The 18,906-nt window shown below is 46.2% G+C and overlaps 1 long non-coding RNA gene across 1 annotated transcript in view; it reads right to left on the bottom strand.

Moving 5' to 3' along the window:
• LOC137522664 (uncharacterized) overlaps positions 1 to 14,219 on the bottom strand; it is a 195,135-nt gene extending 180,916 nt beyond the window's left edge. Inside the window, exon 1 of the long non-coding RNA XR_011022390.1 lies at positions 14,061 to 14,219. This is a non-coding gene — a long non-coding RNA (uncharacterized lncRNA). The remainder of the gene's footprint in view (positions 1 to 14,060) is intronic.
• Between the last annotated feature and the right edge of the window lie 4,687 nt (positions 14,220 to 18,906).

Raw genomic sequence — 18,906 nt, 5'->3', positions numbered from 1 at the left:
GATTGATACGGCTGTATGAGATAGGGCTTGGACCAGTACAACAGAGTAACCAAGCAGCTCAGGGTGACCCAAACCACTCGGAATGTATAGGTGGATAAAAGAGACCAAAAAGACTTTCTACTAAAAAAATCAAAGCTTGGTGTAATTTGCCTTCTTAACCACTTGAGGACCACAGTCTTTTCGCCCCTTAAGGACCAGAGCCTTTTTCTCCATTCAGACCACTGCAGCTTTTACGGTTTATTGCTCGCTCATGCAACCTACCACCTAAATGAATTTTACCTCCTTTTCTTGTCACTAATACAGCTTTCTTTTGGTGCTATTTGATTGCTGCTGCGAGTTTTACTTTTTATTATATTCATCAAAAAAGACATGAATTTTGTCAAAAAAATGACTTTTTTAACTTTCTGTGCTGACATTTTTCAAATAAAGTAAAATTTCCTATACATTTGAGCGCGAAAGTTATTCTGCTACATGTCTTTGATAAAAAAAAACATTCATTGTATATTTATTGGATTTGGTAAAAGTTATAGCGTTTACAAACTATGGTGCCAAAAGTGAATTTTCCCATTTTCAAGCATCTCTGACTTTTCTGCGCACCTGTCAGGTTTCATGAGGGGCTAAAATTCCAGGATAGTACAAATACCCCCCAAATGACCCCATTTTGGAAAGAAGACATCCCAAAGTATTCAGTGAGAGGCATGGTGAGTTCATAGAAGATTTTATTTTTTGTCACAAGTTAGCGGAAAATGACACTTTGTGACAAAAAAAAAAAAAAAGTTTCCATTTCTTCTAACTTGCGACAAAAAAAAAATGAAATCTGCCACGGACTCACTATGCTCCTCTCTGAATACCTTGAAGTGTCTACTTTCCAAAATGGGGTAATTTGTGGGGTGTGTTCACTGTCCTGGCATTTTGGGGGGTGCCTAATTGTAAGCACCCCTGTAAAGCCTAAAGATGCTCATTGGACTTTGGGCCCCTTAGCGCAGTTAGGCTGCAAAAAAGTGCCACACATGTTGGATTGCCGTACTCAGGAGAAGTAGTATAATGTGTTTTGGGGTGTATTTTTACACATACCCATGCTGGGTGGGAGAAATATCTCCGTAAATGACAATTTTTTAATTATTTTTACACACAATTGTCTATTTATAGAGATATTTCTCCCACTCAGCATGGGTATGTGGAAAAATACACCCCAAAACACATTATACTACTTCTCCTGAGTACGGCGATACCACATGTGTGGTACTTTTTTGCACCCTAACTGCGCTAAGGGGCCCAAAGTCCAATGAGTACCTTTAGGATTTCACAGGTCATTTTGAGAAATTTGGTTTCAAGACTACTCCTCACGGTTTAGGGCCCCTAAAATGCCAGGACAGTATAGGAACCCCACAAATTACCCCATTTTAGAAAGAAGACACCCCAAGGTATTCCGTTAGGAGTATGGTGAGTTCATAGAAGATTTTTTTTTTGTCACAAGTTAGCGGAAATTGATTTTAATTGTTTTTTTTCACAAAGTGTCATTTTCCGCTAACTTGTGACAAAAAATAAAATCTTCTATGAACTCACCGTACTCCTAACGGAATACCTTGGGGTGTCTTCTTTCTAAAATGGGGTCATTTGTGGGGTTCCTATACTGCCCTGGCATTTTAGGGGCCCTAAACCGTGAGGAGTAGTCTTGAAACCAAATGTCGCAAAATGACCTGTGAAATCCTAAAGGTACTCATTGGACTTTGGGCCCCTTAGCGCAGTTAGGGTGCAAAAAAGTGCCACACATGTGGTATCGCCGTACTCAGAAGAAGTAGTATAATGTGTTTTGGGGTGTATTTTTACACATACAGATGCTGGGTGGGATAAATATCTCTGTAAATGACAATTATTTGATTTTTTTTACACACAATTGTCCATTTACAGAGAGATTTTTCCCACCCAGCATGGGTATGTATAAAAATACACCCCAAAACACATTATACTACTTCTTCTGAGTACGGCGATACCACATGTGTGACACTTTTTTGCAGCCTAGGTGCGCTAAGGGGCCCAACGTCCTATTCACAGGTCATTTTGAGGCATTTGTTTTCTAGACTACTCCTCACGGTTTAGGGCCCCTAAAATGCCAGGGCAGTATAGGAAACCCACAAGTAACCCCATTTTAGAAAGAAGACACCCCAAGGTATTCTGTTAGGAGTATGGTGAGTCCATAGAAGATTTTTTTTTGTCACAAGTTGGCGGAAAATGACACTTTGTGAAAAAAAAACAATACATATCAATTTCCGCTAACTTGCGACAAAAAATAAAATCTTCTATGAACTCATCATACACCTAACAGAATACCTTGGGGTGTCTTCTTTCTAAAATGGGGTCACTTGTGGGGTTCCTATACTGCCCTGGCATTTTAGGGGCCCTAAACCGTGAGGAGTAGTCTTGAACCCAAATGTCTCAAAATGACCTGTGAAATCCTAAAGGTACTCATTGGACTTTGGGCCCCTTAGCACAGTTAGGCTGCAAAAAAGTGTCACACATGTGGTATCGCCGTACTCAGAAGAAGTAGTATAATGTGTTTTGTGGTGTATTTTTACCTATAACCATGCTGGGTGGGAGAAATATCTCTGTAAATGACACATTTTTGATTTTTTTTTACACACAATTGTCCATTTACAGAGAGATTTCTCCCACCCAGCATGGGTATGTGTAAAAATACACCACAAAACACATTATACTACTTCTCCTGAGTATGGCGATACCACATGTGTGACCCTTTTTTGCAGCCTAGGTGCGCTAAGGGGCCCAACGTCTTATTCACAGGTCATTTTGAGGCATTTGTTTTCTAGACTACTCCTCACGGTTTAGGGCCCCTAAAATGCCAGGGCAGTATAGGAACCCCACAAGTGACCCCATTTTAGAAAGAAGACACCCCAAGGTATTCCGTTAGGGGTATGGTGAGTTCATAGAAGATTTTATTTTTTGTCACAAGTTAGTGAAAAATGACACTTTGTGAAAAAAACAATAAAAATCCAATTTCCGCTAACTTTTGACAAAAAATAAAATCTTCTATGAACTCATCATACACCTAACAGAATACCTTGGGGTGTCTTCTTTCTAAAATGGGGTCACTTGTGGGGTTCCTATACTGCCCTGGCATTTTATGGGCCCAAAACTGTGAGTAGTCTGGAAACCAAATTTCTCAAAATGACTGTTCAGGGGTATAAGCATCTGCAAATTTTGATGACAGGTGGTCTATGAGGGGGCAAATCAGGGCCGGGCCGAGGCATAGGCTGGAGAGGCTCCAGCCTCAGGGTGCAGTGTAGGAGGGGGCACAGAATTCATTGAGCTGTCATTCCCAGAAAGAAATAAGAAAAGGGGATACATGGCAGTGACAAGTGCAAGCCAGATAACTAAAGATTAAGGTGTTAGGTAAATTGTGGGCCCTGTGGCACCTCTTAGTCTAATAGCAATCAATGTGTGATGGCTGGGGTGGCAGGAATGGAGGGGCGCATTTTGGTGTCTCAGCCTTGGGTGCTGGAGGACCTTGTCCCGGCTCTGGGGCAAATTTTGTGAAACCGGTCATAAGCAGGGTGGCCTCTTAGATGACAGGATGTATTGGGCCTGATCTGATGGATAGGAGTACTTGGGGGGTGACAGGAGGTGATTGATGGGTGTCTCAGGGGGCGGTTAGAGGGGAAAATAGATGCAATCAATGCACTGGGGAGGTGATCGGAAGGGGGTCTGAGGGGGATCTGAGGGTTTGGCCGAGTGATCAGGAGCCCACACGGGGCAAATTAGGGCCTGATCTGATGGGTAGGTGTGCTAGGGGGTGACAGGAGGTGATTGATGGGTGTCTCAAGGTGTGATTAGAGGGGGGAAATAGATGCAAGCAATGCACTGGCGAGGTGATCAGGGCTGGGGTCTGAGGGCGTTCTGAGGTGTGGGCGGGTGATTGGGTGCCCTAGGGGCAGATTAGGGTCTAATCTGATGGGTAACAGTGACAGGTGGTGATAGGGGGTGATTGATGGGTAATTAGTGGGTGTTTAGAGGAGAGAAGAGATGTAAATACTGCACTTGGGAGGTGATCTGATGTCGGACCTGCGGGCGATCTATTGGTGTGGGTGGGTGATCAGATTGCCCGCAAGGGGCAGGTTAGGGGCTGATTGATGGGTGGCAGTGACAGGGGGTGATTGATGGGTGGCAGTGACAGGGGGTGATTGATGGGTGATTGACAGGTGATCAGTGGGTTATTACAGGGAATAACAGATGTAAATATTGCACTGGCGAATTGATAAGGGGTGGTCTGAGGGCAATCTGAGCGTGTGGGCGGGTGATTGGGTGCCCACAAGGGGCAGATTAGGGTCTAATCTGATGGGTAACAGTGACAGGTGGTGATAGGGGGTGATTGATGGGTGATTGATGGGTAATTAGTGGGTGTTTAGAGGAGAGAAGAGATGTAAACACTGCACTTGGGAGGTGATCTGATGTCGGATCTGCGGGCGATCTATTGGTGTGGGTGGGTGATCAGATTGCCCGCAAGGGGCAGGTTAGGGGCTGATTGATGGGTGGCAGTGACAGGGGGTGATTGACGGGTGATTGACAGGTGATCAGGGGGGATAGATGCATACAGTACACAGGGGGGGGGGGGGTCTGGGGACTATCTGAGGGGTTGGGGGTGATCAGGAGGGAGTAGGGGGCAGATTAGGGACTAAAAAAAAAATAGCGTTGACAGATAGTGACAGGGAGTGATTGATGGGTGATTAGGGGGGTGACTGGGTGCAAACAGTGGTCTGGGGGGTGGGCAGGGGGGGTCTGAGGGGTGCTGTGGGCGATCAGGGGGCAGGGGGGGGAAATCAGTGTGCTTGGATGCAGACTAGGGTGGCTGCAGCCTGCCCTGGTGGTCCCTCGGACACTGGGACCACCAGGGCAGGAGGCAGCCAGTATAATAGGCTTTGTATACATTACAAAGCCTATTATACCTTGTTTCAGCGGCGATCCGGGTGCTAGTAACCCGCCGGCGCTTCCGAACGGCCGGCGGGTTACAGCGAACGGTGGGCGGAGCCAGTCCCCGGCGGCTGATCGCGTCACAAATGACGCGATCGCCGCATAGCCACTCCCGCAGCCGCCCCCGCCGATGGGCGTATTGCGGTCATTTGGGCCCGGACTTTGCCGCCGCCCATCGGCTGGGGGCGGCCTTAAGTGGTTAAAACAGAAGCAAATCTGCAATAATTCAGCTATAAGTGAACATTTGTGATTACCCACAATGCACCGCTACTATATATGCAAATTATTCCTTTTCACCTTTGGTAAGTCAAGCAAGACTATAGCTTTAAGTTTTACACAGTCATATCAAACCCACATGTGACAGTCTATTTCAGACATTTGGTCCTCATCAGTACATAGCAGGGATTGATAATAGTGTTGTCTGGATCATGAACCTCTTTTGTGAGTCGAATCATCCGACTCATCAAAATGAGTGATTTGGATCGCAAAAGGGGCAGGGCCAGGAGCGACACGCCCCCCTCTCAGCAGGCAGCGGGGTCCTGGAATCAGAGCAGAGATGGATCGCTCAGTTGGAGGGGAGCCAGCCTTGCAGGGACAGGTATATGAGAGAGAGGGGACATCGGTGCCACTGCCAGATATGTGTAGAGCACACATACTGGCTATAACGTGCTGCTCATTACAGGCTGTCTGTTCCGTAGTTGTGCACAGTGAACACATTGGAAGCTTTTGGCTCAGCTCAGCACAGCTCAGTAACTTTGCAGGCACTGTGATTGCAGTGCAATATGATCCTCCTGCACTCGCTCTAAACAGCTGCACTTATCTTCTGGGAATGCTTTGGGGAATGCTTTCTTTCACTGTGCTACTTTACATTCAAAGTGTACAGATGAACATATAGGTAAAATATATGTAAAGTATATGATTGCAGCATGTGGGTATTGTGTGCAAACAAACATTTTTGCTCTCTGCTCTCCCCTCCTCCCTTCTTTGTCCACTCCCTGCCCTCTGTCCATCTTCTCCCCTTCTCTGTGTGTCCACCCCCCTCCCCTTCTCCTGTCCTGCTAGTCATTTCACCCCCGAATGCTTCCGTAGTAAAATGATCCGAGATTCGGATCAAAGATCTGGATCTTTTCAATGATCCGATTCGAATCATCCGGATCATTGAAAACATCCAAACTTCCCATCTCTAATTGATAAGGCTGTATGAGATAGGGCTTGGACCAGTACAACAGAGTAACCAAGCAGCTCAGGGTGACCCAAACTACTAAGAATGTACAGGAGGATAAAAGAGACCAAAAAGCCCTCCTACTAAAAAAAGCAAAGCTTGGTGTAATTTTCCTTCTTAAAACAGAAGCAAATCTGCAATAATTCAGCTATAAGTGAACATTTGTGGTTACCCACAATGCACTGCTACTGAATATGCAAATTATCCCTCTTTGCCCTTGGTTTGATATAATACTACTTCTTCTTCTTGCTTGGACCAGCCCCTTCTTCTTGCTTGGACCGGCCATGGGGGCAGGGCGCTACTTCTTCTTCTTGCTTGAAGGTTGAGGCACTTACTCTATTATATAATTACAATAATTATATGTCACTAGGTGTGCAGGGGGCAAAAACAGGCGGCAATTTAATCAAGAAGAGAGAAGGCTGCCCTATTTGCACCACACTGGACAATTTATATATAGTGGAATGTAATAAATCATCTTTATTTAAACATCAAAGATAAAAACATATAAAAACAACAAGGATCTGGGGTCCACAAAGAATAATTATAGTATATTATTATTATATATATATATTATTATATTAACCAATCGAATAGGATACAATGGTCAGATAAAAAGGTGGGGTAGCCTCTCAATGCCAAAAAGATATATACATACAAATAGGAACAAGGTAATAATCACAGCGTGTCAAAAATAAATAACTAAATAAATATATATATATATATATATATATATATATATATATATATATATATACCGTATATACTCGCAAGCAAGCCGAATTTTTGACCCCCCAAAAGTGGGCCAAAAGTTGGGGGGCCGGCTTGCTTGCGAGTCATGGGTGGGTGGGTGGGTGGATAGGTGCTGTCCCTCCCCGCTCCCCCCGCGGCCACCGCTGCTATTACCTTAGGCGGCGCCGCTTCCTCTATCCCCGTCCTCCTCCGGTAACTCATTCACAGCAGCGCGCCCCCCGCTGCTGTGATGACGCAGGAAACCATAGAGAGCGGTTCCCATAGTAACGGCATCGCCGCTACAGGAAGCCGCTCTCTATGGTTTCCTCGTCATCACAGCAGCGAGAGGCGCGCTGCTGTGAATGAGTTACCGGAGGAGGACGGGGATAGAGGAAGCGGCGCCGCCTAAGGTAATAGCAGCGGCGGCCGCGGGTGGAGCGGGGAGGGACAGCACCTACCCACCCACCCACCCATACTGGGGCACTATGCTAGCTATATGGGGCACTATGCTAGCTATATGGGGCACTATACAAGCTATACTGGGGCACTATACAAGCTATAATGGGGCACTATACTAGCTATAATGGGGCACTATACTAGCTATAATGGGGCACTATACTAGCTATACTGGGGGCACTATACTAGCTATAATGGGGCACTATACTAGCTATACTGGGGGCACTATACTAGCTATAATGGGGCACTATACTAGCTATAATGGGGCACTATACTGAGCACTATACTAGCTATACTGGGGGCACTATACTAGCTATAATGGGGCACTATATTAGCTATACTGGGGGCACTATACTAGCTATACTGGGGGCACTATACTAGCTATACTGGGGGCACTATACTAGCTATAATGGGGCACTATACTAGCTATAATGGGGCACTATACTGAGCACTATACTAGCTAAACTGGGGCACTTCACTAGCTATACTGAGCACTATACTAGCTATACTGAGCACTATACTAGCTATACTGAGCACTATACTAGCTATACTGAGCACTATACTAGCTATACTGAGCACTATACTAGCTATACTGGGGCATTTTACTAGCTATACTGAGCACTACCTACCTATACTGAGCACTATACTAGCTAAACTGGGGCACTTCACTAGCTATAATGAGCACTATACTAGCTATACTGAGCACTATACTAGCTATAATGAGCACTATACTAGCTATACTGAGCACTATACTAGCTATACTGGGGCATTTTACTAGCTATACTGAGCACTACCTACCTATACTGGGCACTATACTAGCTATACTGGGACATACTGGGGGGATCACGCGGCCAGCGTTTCCTACCCCCGGCTTACATGAGGGTCAATAATTTTTTCCTGTTTTTTGGGGTAAAAGTGGGGGGGGGGGGGGTCGGCTTACATGCGGGTCGGCTTGCTTGCGAGTATATACGGTATATATATATATGGAAAAAGGCACAATGTGCAAAAAAATGAATGTATACTAAATGCTACTATGGAATTGCCAAAAATAAATATATACATAGAAATATAGAATTCCCCATATATACTGACTGTATCCTGCGCCCAAGTCTCCCGGCAGCGATTACATATGTACACCTACCTAATACTGGGGGCACATCCTGCTACCTATATTGTGAAGGGGGCTACCTATTACTGGGGGCACGTCCTGCTATCCATATGGCGAAGGGAGCTACCTAATACTGGGGGCACATCCTGCTATCAATATTGCGAAGGGGGCTACCTAATACTGGGGGCACATCCTGCTATCTATACTGTGAAGGGGGCTACCTAATACTGGGGGCACATCCTGCTATCTATACTGTGAAGGGGGCTACCTAATACTGGGGGCACATCCTGCTATCTATACTGTGAAGGGGGCTACCTAATACTGGGGGCACATCCTGCTATCTATACTGCGAAGGGGGCTACTTAATACTGGGGGAACATCCTGCTATCTATACTGAGGAGGGGGCTACCTAATACTGGGGGAACATCCTGCTATCTATACTGCGAAGGGGGCTACCTAATACTGGGGGCACATCCTGCTCTCTATACTGAGGAGGGGGCTACCTAATACTGGGGGCACATCCTGCTATCTATACTGCAAAGGGGGCTACTTAATACTGGGGGCACATCCTGCTATCTATACTGAGGAGGGGGCTACCTAACATTGGGGGCACATCCTGCTATTTATACTGAGGAGGGGGCTACCTAACACTGGGGGCAAATCCTGCTATCTAGATTGCGAAGGGGGCTACTTAATACTGGGGGCACTTCCTGCTATCTAGACTGCGAAGGGGGCTACCTAACACTGGGGGCACATCCTGCTATCTATACTGCGAAGGGGGCTACCTAATACTGGGGGCACATCCTGCTATCTATACTGAGGAGGGGGCTACCTAATACTGGGGGCACATCCTGCTATCTATATTGCGAAGGGGGCTACCTAACACTGGGGGCACATCCTGCTATCTATACTGCGAAGGGGGCTACCTAATACTGGGGGCACATCCTGCTATCTATACTGAGAAGGGGGCTACCTAACACTGGGGGCACATCCTGCTATCTATACTGCGAAGGGGGCTACCTAATACTGGGGGCACATCCTGCTATCTATACTGAGGAGGGGGCTACCTAATACTGGGGGCACATCCTGCTATCTATATTGCGAAGGGGGCTACCTAACACTGGGGGCACATCCTGCTATCTATACTGCGAAGGGGGCTACCTAATACTGGGGGCACATCCTGCTATCTATACTGAGAAGGGGGCTACCTAACACTGGGGGCACATCCTGCTATCTATACTGCAAAGGGGGCTACCTAATACTGGGGGCACATCCTGCTATCTATACTGCGAAGGGGGCTACCTAATACTGGGGGCACATCCTGCTATCCATACTGAGAAGGGGGCTACCTAACACTGAGGGCACATCCTGCTATCTAGATTGCGAAGGGGGCTACCTAACACTGGGGGCAAATCCTGCTATCTATACTGCGAAGGGGGCTACATAAAACTGGGGGCACATCCTGCTATTTATACTGCGAAGGGGGCTACCTAATACTGGGGGCAGTTCCTGCTATTTATACTGCGAAGGGGGCTACCTAATACTGGGGGCACATCCTGCTATCTATACTGAGGAGGAAGCCTCTGTAAATAGGCAGTCAGGAGGATTACTGATCACAGGGAAATTTATAACGGATTTAATACATTTACAACTATTTTTGTCCTACAAATAAGAAAAAAGTTACATTGGTAAAAAGCATATGTGATCTTCCCCAAAGTGAGAGAAAAAACTGAATCACATTTTCTATTGTCAATCAAAAAGAGAGACATTTAGAAACAAGAGTCTGGTCTGGACCAGTCAAAGCTGATCAGTCCCTGAACTGCTTGTAAGATGATAAAACCACCATCCCTGAAGACACTGCTGCACTGTATGTGGTAGACTGTGAAGTTTCTTCTATGCTCCAGGCTGGATATGCTAGCAGGAAGAGATTTCAACACAAACAGCTAACCTTTACTGCGGGTGTGCTTTAGGCTATATCTATTGATGTAATATACGCGGATGACAGGCTATAGTTTAATTCTGGTAAAGTTATTTTCACAGTGCAGTTCTACTTACAATGGGGCCCCCGGGCAAAATTAACCTGGGAGATCCCCCTGACAGACCTAAGCCCCCTCTTACTTCCCTAAAGCGGCATCAGGAGACTTATGGTTGATGCCAAATTCCCCCCAAGCTGGCTGCTGAGCCACTCCAGTTGCCCCAGCATAGGTAGTAGGTATACCAGCCCCCAGTATAAGTAGCAGGTCTAAGGGCCACTGCAGGGAGGGGGGCCTACATCATTCTCCTTCCCTCCACATGGGTCCCCTCCTGTGACCCACCAGCCTGGAATGCAGTGGTGCGGGTTCTAATTACTCACCTGATTGCTTGCACCATGCAGTGTTCCCTCCAGCTGCAGGCACCTCTGCTCTACCAATCTCTGTATGATAAGTATGTAATCACACATCATACAGGAAGTAGAGGGGAAAGAGAAGGGGCAGCTGCAGCAGGGAACCTCCGGCATGGAGCGAGTGATCGATGAGTAATTGCCCACCGCACCACTAATCCAGCCCGCAGGGAGGCAGAGGAGGGCCTGTATAATTTTCCCTCATTTGTGTCTAATTACAAGTTGTAATTTGATCCTCCCCTGTGTCACATGACTGCCTATGGCAGATAAGCAGATCAGCCCTTTTGAAAGCACTGGCTGTAAACAATATGTCTGCTTCCATGAATCAGGAAGTAGAAAATGTGCAAATTTATTTTAGGATCTGTATCAGCTATAACAAATACATATTTTTTGTTTAAAGGTTCCTATGCTGTTGTGTATCTTTTAGAGCAGAGAGGAGTTCTGAGTTCAGGTCCACTTTAAAGCCCTTCCCAGCAAACATGTACCTGGTACGTGCTTGGCAGGGAAAGGGTTAAATGTAACCCTTCCCAATCCATTGTAGTGCTGGAGGGGACACCATGCTGGACTAGATCCAGCAACGGCACCCCTAGTAAAGTCCAAAATGTGCCCACGTAATATTTATATTACATCGCGCATGATGTGGCCAGCGGCATTCAAAGTATCGGACTTAGGGCGCTGATGCCATGATGGATTTTATCAGGCAACATCGCAATCTAGCAGCCCCCAGTTTTCCTATAGTATGTCAGACTATGTCTGACATTGGAACTATGGAGAAAAAGGCCAACGTCTGACATAGTCCAACATAGTCCAACATGGGAATGGAAAGGATTAAAGCAAGGTATACATGTTTTATTTTATTAGAAATACTTTTATACCCCCCAGTGCTGGAGAAAATGTAAAATTATCTATCATCTACTTTGGGAATGCCAATGTAATGCTTGTGTGCATAAGCAATACTGTCTGTTTACAAATCACAAGTGTAATGCTTGGGGGTTAAACTTTGACCACCCAGAGCAACAAGACTGGTAGCTGATTAATGGAAGAGGCTACACAGGCTGCCCAGAGCAACTGCAGCTCTGGACTTCCGATATCGCTACAAATAATACGCAATGGCAGCGCAGTGCGATGTTGCGCTGCCCTTGCGATAGCAAGCACTCAGACAGGTACAATACAGGACTATAGATTGGAGTGTAACTAGACAAGTAAGACACAATGGCAGTGCAGTGCAATGTTGTGCTGCCTTAGCGATAGCAAGAATTCAGACAGGTACAAGACAGGACTAGATTGGAGCGTAACTAGTAGCAATCACAGCTCACAGTCACGTCCACAGAAGCAGAGCAAGCTGGCTAACAACAATCACCAGCAAGCATCCACACAGAGAAAACTACAGGAAAGAACATAACTAATATCAACCGCAGCCTATAGTTATGTTCCCAGAACTAGAGTAGCAGGAATACTACCAGTCACCAACGTGGTGATGGCAGAATCCAAGCTATCAGGATAATGGACTTCACTGACCCACCACAGATGCAATGAACGTCCATCAGGCATGGAAACTAGGCAATAAACAATAATACAGAAAAATAATAAACGTGCTCAACTAATGGATAAATATATATTAGCAAGTCTGCATATATATTTATCAAGAACTAGCTAAAGCACAAGTAATAGGGTTGCATTGAACTACAATAACAGAACTATATAGAGTAGCACAGTGCCCAGCAGAAAGGCATAGTGATCGCTATGATGGGCGAGGTCTAAAAGGGGAGACAGACTTTTATGTCGGCATCGACCAATGGATGCAAGCATGCAAGTCTCCACACAGCTGAATGGTAATCATTCAATCCTGAGCTGGCTTGATTACCATTTTGCTAGCTGGTTGTGAATGCAAAGGACTCCCATAGGAAATACATGCAGTATTATGTAACAACATGCATGCAGGAAATCCAGGGCTAACTGGCCGCAGCTCAGCTGCAACAAGCAATTGGTGGAATGATGACAGCATCCTGAGCTGCCCAGAACTGCAGAGTAATTGCAAACGACAATGTGCCGAGTAATTGCAAATGACAATATGTTGAATAATTCAATAAAAACCCATTGAATGTAAAAATATTTATTTATGGTGTCGGTGGTTTTTTTATGCTCCCCCTCTATGTTTACCTTCTCTGAATAAATAAGCAAGGGGTCAGAAAATAACCTCTCTGCATACCCCCTCCATAAGCAACATAAGCAGTTTTCACTACATTATTTTTTTTTAATGTTGCAACATATTCCCATAATTTTCCCAATCCCCATAGCAAATTTGGTGTCAATGGCATGTTTGTGAGCTTTACAATTAACTTGGAAAATCAGTGGCATAGACTTTAATGAATTTCAGTTGACAGTTGAATTTCTGGCAGCAAAATTCTACTTTTTGAATTACAAAATTAGAATCACCACTATTGTTCTTTGAGTAAATAAAATATGGCCTGGACAGCAGATAATCACCAAGGGATTACAAATAGGCACAATTGTAAAAGTCCATACAAAACATAAAATGATAAGACCCAATTTTTTCAGGTTTCAACCCCAATTCAGCCATGTACAGAAAATGACATTTATATTTTTCCGTGTGGCTGTTACAGTTGAAGCCTCTCTCAGAACGTGTTCCTCTCTCCAGGGGTGTAACAATAGCCCTGCCCCTCCATGAGCCGCATGCTGATGGGTTGCCAGGCGCATGGCTACACTGAATTGAAGAGGAGAGAGGAGGACCTGTCCCAATGGCAAGAGAAGGTAATGTACTGTATATGCTCCGCTGTTGCTGCTCTGCATTTACCTTTTCATTTGCTTGCAAGACTGAGCCCTTTAGCCCCCAGCCACCCAAGGAAAGGGGGAATGGGGCTTGAAGATGGGTGCGGGGGCCTATTTTTGTTGGGGGGACAATTAGACTGTACTTACGCTTCTGCCTCTCTTAATACACACTGCCATTGTAATTGAAGATCTGACTGGTAGCAGAACAATATAGTCTGACAATATCAGAGATGGCTCGCCCAGTTTTCTGTCATCCCTGCTGATCATGGCCCCATTAGCCCTCCTAGTTTGCCTGGCACAGAAGCTTATTTTTGGAGAACGCTCATCACACCCCTGGTAATGCTTTCCCTCAGGCATATATTACAAGCTTATTTTTCCGTCATTCTCACCTTTGAACATTGCCTGTGGATCTGTGACATGCAGATGTCAGCACCTCTTCTTGTCACCTGTTGAGGGACACAGCGTGGGCACAGCTTTGAAAACACTTGTGTTTGTTGGCTTTAGGCTCTTATGAAAAGATGTGTTTGCAGAGACTTGCATGCAGTCATGCCCTGTGACTAGGGAAAATGAGCTGCTCCATTTATGCTGCTTATCTAAATATCAATATCAACACCTTCCTTTCTCAGAACTCATAATGTAATTTATTCCTGCATGCCCAAATGATGCCATCGCAGCTAAAAATCCCATCTCAGTGTGACTCCATGCAGAGCAGCTGAAGGAGATGAAGCAGGGGAGAGTGGCGAATAATCTTGCTCCCTGTCACTCTGAATATTGCTGGTGCCTCAGTGTCTCTTTCCCCTGTTTCTCGTCATCTGTGTAGAGATTGTAATACAACTTTTATTTCTGAGCATTGCTCCATTCACGCTCACACAGAACCCTGACCTAGTTGAGTAGCACAGGAGACCACAAGTGCTAGCAGTGTGGGATGGGGACAGCATATGACCTAAATAGCAGTCGCATAACAATAGGGGTGCAGAGGTAGCGACTGCACCAGGGCCCCTGGACCAGAGGAGCCCACTATATATAAGCCACTAAAGCCAGCATCTATTCAGTAGGAGAACTTGGGCAAGTCTCCCTAACACTGCTACTGCCTATAGAGCGCGCCCTAGTGGCTGCAGCTCTGGCGCTTTGAGTCCGCCACCGCCAGGATAAAAGCGCGATATAAATGTTCTGTGTTTGTCTGTGTTTGTATATTATCTCTTGATTGGTGCTATCATGCCAGTAACGATCACCTCTACATGAGCTGTGATTAGTTGTAATCATTAATAAACTGTTTTCCTCCCCTACTTACACCTCTCTGACACTGCAGCTGTCCTTGGCAGGTTTTGGTACTCCATATCAATTGTTACGTATAGAGTGCTTGAGGGGGCCCGATGTAAAGCTCAAACTTGGGCCCAGAGCTCCTAAGCTACGCTACTGCTAAATAGAGCTAGGAAAATATACAGTATGTGCCAGAAACTAGGCTAAAAGTGTTAGTGTCTTTTTTTAATAAAGCTACTATGAAGCAAGCTGCAAAACAAAAAAAAGATAGTGGATTCCCAGTCCTCTCTCTGTGTCCTCGTTTCCCACTCCCCCCGTGAAATTATTTGACCCGCAGGTTGAATATGTCTTCAGTCCTCCTCAGGCAGGCTTAGGAAGTACCTGTGTCCCCAAGTCCTTCCGAATAAGAGCGCATGCGGCATGCACAGTACGGATGCACCCTTCTTCAGAAGGACTAAGTGACACAAGTGCTTCTGAAGCCTTCTGAGAAGTCCTGAAGGTGACAGTTTTGAATGTGGGACAGTGGGAGAACAAGGTAACGGAGGGGAGCATGGTATGGGAGCCTTCCCTCTAAATAGCTGAATTAGAGCTGAATAAACTCTAATTTTGTTAGGTTGCAAAACTTGTAATCCAACTTGGTTGACTCTTTATCTCTGTCAGATGTCACTCCACTTTTCACTGTAGTTCACTTTAGTAACACAAGATGCAATGAAACTCCTCCTCCACTTCTTTTTCTTTAACCTCCCTGGCGGTAAGCCCGACACAGTGTCGGGCTAGCCGCCGCAGGGGGTCACATGGCCCCGGGAGGATTTTTTAAAATAAAAAGTGTTTTATTTTGTTAAGCTAGCAATTCGCTAGCTAACTATGTGGCCCAAGTCCCACCGATCGCCCCTGATCGCCGACATTATACGTACCCCACAGGGATCCTGCGATGGCGCAGCCTAACCAATCAGCTCCAGGCTTCGCTATAGGGAGGTTTAGGACTGCGGATGGCGTCGATGGCGTCGATGGCGTCATGACGTTATGTCCGATCATCACCATAGCGACGAGTGAAGCTGAATGGAGAAGCTGTGGCTATCATGGGATCATGGACGGGTAAATATAGCCGGCGGCGATCAGGGGGCTCAGAGAGGTGCCGGGGGGCTTGGGACACATAGTTAGCTAGCCTAGTGCTAGCTAACAAATAAACACATTTTTTATAAAAACAAAAATCCCTCCTGCGGATGCAGCCACTGCAACTGCGTACCGCCAGGGAGGTTAATGCTGACAGGTTAACAGACTTAGTTATCTCTCACTGACAAGTTCTCTCTATCTCCACAGCTTTTGTTATCTTTCTCTCTTTCAGGCCGTGCATTTAGGTAACACACAAATCACACTTTTGTTCACTTTTTATATCAGACTTTTAGTAATACTGCAGAACACATCAACTAAAGAACAAATTAACTCTAAACTCTTGACTTGAAAGCAGGTTGACAGGAACATTGTCTTCACAGCAGGATTACTGTGAACGGTTAGCTGTGTCATCTCTGAGGGGAGCTTAATGGAGGCTGATAACTTCTCTGATGACAGCAAGGCTCACACACTTAATACATTCAGCAGCAGATTCTTCTTCTTTGGCTGGGCAGCTCTATCTTGCATCAACAAATGAATTATTATTGCAATGTCTCTGTCTCTTTAAAGCTTTATCAAACAGGCAGTCTCTAGGCACACCACATTGATCAGAATATGCCTTTTCAGTACTTTGGGTTAGCTATCTTTCTACTTCAGCAAACCTCCACTGAACACTGGCCCTTTCTCTGAATACACACAGTGGCTTGTAGCTGGCTCAAGGGCCCATACTCATCTGCACTGCCAGAGTCTCTCACCCAGGGGTCTAGTCCTGGAAAAAGAAGTGAGTGGACTCACCCGGAAAACCTCTGTGCCGCGCGCAGCGCGTCGCGCCCAAAAGTGGGCGTGGTCAAGCATAATGTGGGCGTGGTCATGGGTGGGGCCAAATATACATGACCTTAGCAGTGATGTAAAAGGTCTGCCAGGGAAGTTTGAGCTCTGCCGTAGTGTATCCCCCCAAAATAGATGTAATCTGACAGCATTTCACCAAAAAGACACATAATCTGGTAGAAGTTCCTCCAAAATACAGATAATATGGAAGTGGTTCCCCCAAAATAGACAGTGTGGCAGCAGCAGTTCCCCCAACATACACATAATTTGGAAGCAGTTCCCCAAAATACGCGAAACCTGGCAGCGGATCACCCAAAATACACGTAACACCCAAAATACATATAATCTGGCAGCAGTGGTCCCCCAAACATACACAATCTGGCAGCAGTTCCCCAAAATACGCATAATCTGGCAGCAGTCGTTCCCCTAACATACACATAATCTGGCAGCTGTTCCCCAAAATACACGTAATCTGGCAGCAGCTGTTCCTCTAACATACACATAATCTGGCAGCTGTTCCCCAAAATACATAACAGCAGATAATCTGACAGCAGTTCCCCCAAAATAGGTACCCCCAGCATAGGTAGCCAGGTCTATAGGTGTCCCCAGTATAAGTAGCCATGAGTATAGTAGTCCCCAGTATATGTAGCCAGAGGTATATGTGCCTAGTATATGTAGCCAGGGGTATATATCCCTAGTATATGTATCCAGGGGTATACGTGCCCAGTATATGTATCCAGGGGTATACGTGCCCAGTATATGTAGCCAGGGGTATACGTGCCCAGTATATGTATCCAGGGGTATACGTGCCCAGTATATGTAGCCAGGGGTATACGTGCCCAGTATATGTATCCAGGGGTATACGTGCCCAGTATATGTAGCCAGGGGTATACGTGCCCAGTATATGTAGCCAGGGGTATACGTGCCCACTATATGTAGTCAGGGGGGTATATGTGCCCAGTATATGTAGCCAGGGGTATATATGCCCAGTATATGTAGTCAGGGGGTATATATGCCCAGTATATGTAGCCAGGGGTATATATGCCCAGTATATGTAGCCAGGGGTATATATGCCCAGTATATGTAGCCAGGTGTATATATGCCCAGTATATGTAGCCAGGGATATATATGCCCAGTATATGTAGCCAGGGGTATATATGCCCAGTATATGCAGCCAGGGGTATATATGCCCAGTATATGTAGCCAGGGGTATATATGCTCAGTATATGTAGGCAGGGGTATATGTGCCCATATGTAGCCAGGGGTATATGTGCCCATATGTAGCCAGGGGTATATGTGCCCATATGTAGCCAGGGGTATATGTGCCCATATGTATCCAGGGGTATATGTGCCCATATGTAGCCAGGGGTATATGTGCCCATATGTAGCCAGGGGTATATGTGCCCAGTATATGTAGGCAGGGGTATATGTGCCTAGTATATGAAGGCAGGGGTATATGTGCCCATATGTAGCCAGGGGTATATGTGCCCATATGTAGCCAGGGGTATATGTGCCCATATGTAGCCAGGGGTATATGTGCCCAGAATAGGTGTCCCCCAGCAGGAGGGGAGCAGCGCTGTGGAAGGAGAGCTGTGAGCAGCACCTTAGGGTGCTCTCCTTTCCTCGCTCTCCCCTCCTGAAGTAATGTGCGCACAGCCGGCAGCGGGCGGGACTTACCTCTCCTCGTCGTCGGATCTCCGGGTCTGCGTGCCGCAAGTCTGGTCTGATACAGACCAGAGCAGCTGCACGCAGATCCGACGCCGGAACGAGGAGAGGTAAGTCCCGCCCGCTGCCGGCTGCCTGCACTTTACTTCAGGAGGGGAGAGCGAGGGAAAGAGAGCACCTAAGGTGAGGGGAGGGGGGGAAATGGCCCCCCTTCTCCACCGCTGCTCACAGCTCTCTTTCCACTGCGCTGCTCCCCTCCGAACATGGCAGGGTGAACGGCGTCCACCCCAGGGAAATAGTAAGTGGACGCCGTTCACCCGCGTCCACGCACCACTCGACCCCTGCTCTCACCCTCCGTGTTAGCTCAGATCT

Source organism: Hyperolius riggenbachi, chromosome 6 (genome assembly GCF_040937935.1).
Source record: "Hyperolius riggenbachi isolate aHypRig1 chromosome 6, aHypRig1.pri, whole genome shotgun sequence".
NCBI classification, from domain to species: Eukaryota; Metazoa; Chordata; class Amphibia; order Anura; family Hyperoliidae; genus Hyperolius; species Hyperolius riggenbachi.
This window is presented reverse-complemented; position numbering and strand designations above follow the sequence as displayed.